Genomic DNA, 796 nt, shown 5'->3' on the forward strand with positions numbered 1-796 from the left:
CAGGCTGCCATTCCGAGAGGGGCCGGGGGACAGTGTAGGGGTGAAGATGCCAAGGTGGTCTCAGGGGAGAGATGCTTTGAAGAATGGGTGTGTATGAAGACTCTGGGAGAGATGTATAGCTTTCTGGGAAAGCCGGTCGGGCGCTGGGGGTATCCAGGGCCTTTTGGAGAGAGTCCCTGCGGGCCATTTCGGGTGAGGGGGCTGGGCACCTCATCTGCGGGTCCCCCGAGGGGGGCCGAGCCCAGGGCAGGAGGGCGGCACCGGTGGGAGGCAGGAGGCGCCGCTTCGGGAGGGTGGGGCCGGCAGGGGGAGGAGGAGGGGCTGCTGGGGCGGGGGCGGGGGCAGGGGCCGCGGGAGGGAGGCGCCGGGAGGGGGCGGGCGGCCTGCCCCGGGAGTCGCACTCGGCCACCACCGGCGCAGCGAGCAGAGACGGGCCCGGGCCGGGCCGGGCGGACCTGGCCGAGCACACCGGGGCCCGGGGTCCCGGACGGGAGGAAGCGGCGGCCAGCGCAGGCCGGGACACGGGAGAAGCCGAGCGCCACGGAGCGGAGCCGGGACACGGGTGGGGCCGCAGCCTCAGACCGGACCAGCGCCCTGGTCCGCTAGGTCAGCTCCAGGGGGAGCCTCGGGAGAAGCCTTTCCAGGGAGATTTACCCTCTCCTTCCTTCCTCCCTTCCCTCCTGCTCCCTGGCCCAAGACCCTCCCCAACACTGACACCCCCTGTGCCTCCTCCTGGTCCTTTCCACCTTCCTCCCTGCTCCTATTCCCTTCGGCTGTGAGGGCGATCCCCCAGTTC

At 71.2% G+C, this 796-nt stretch overlaps 1 protein-coding gene across 3 annotated transcripts in view; it reads left to right on the plus strand.

Annotated features, from left to right (window-relative positions):
* The first annotated feature begins 397 nt into the window (after positions 1–397).
* NPR2 (natriuretic peptide receptor 2) overlaps positions 398–796 on the plus strand; it is an 18,457-nt gene continuing 18,058 nt past the window's right edge. For 2 of the 3 annotated variants that reach the window (XM_069089166.1, XM_069089161.1), the window contains exon 1: positions 401–606. The gene's annotated coding sequence lies outside the window, so the exon portion shown is untranslated. Of the gene's footprint in view, positions 607–796 lie in introns of all 3 variants that reach the window. The other variant, XR_011168529.1, reaches the window with a different exon arrangement.

Source organism: Petaurus breviceps, unplaced genomic scaffold (genome assembly GCF_028583685.1).
Source record: "Petaurus breviceps papuanus isolate PSGF00001 unplaced genomic scaffold, PetGlider_PUasm1.0 120, whole genome shotgun sequence".
NCBI classification, from domain to species: domain Eukaryota; kingdom Metazoa; phylum Chordata; class Mammalia; order Diprotodontia; family Petauridae; genus Petaurus; species Petaurus breviceps.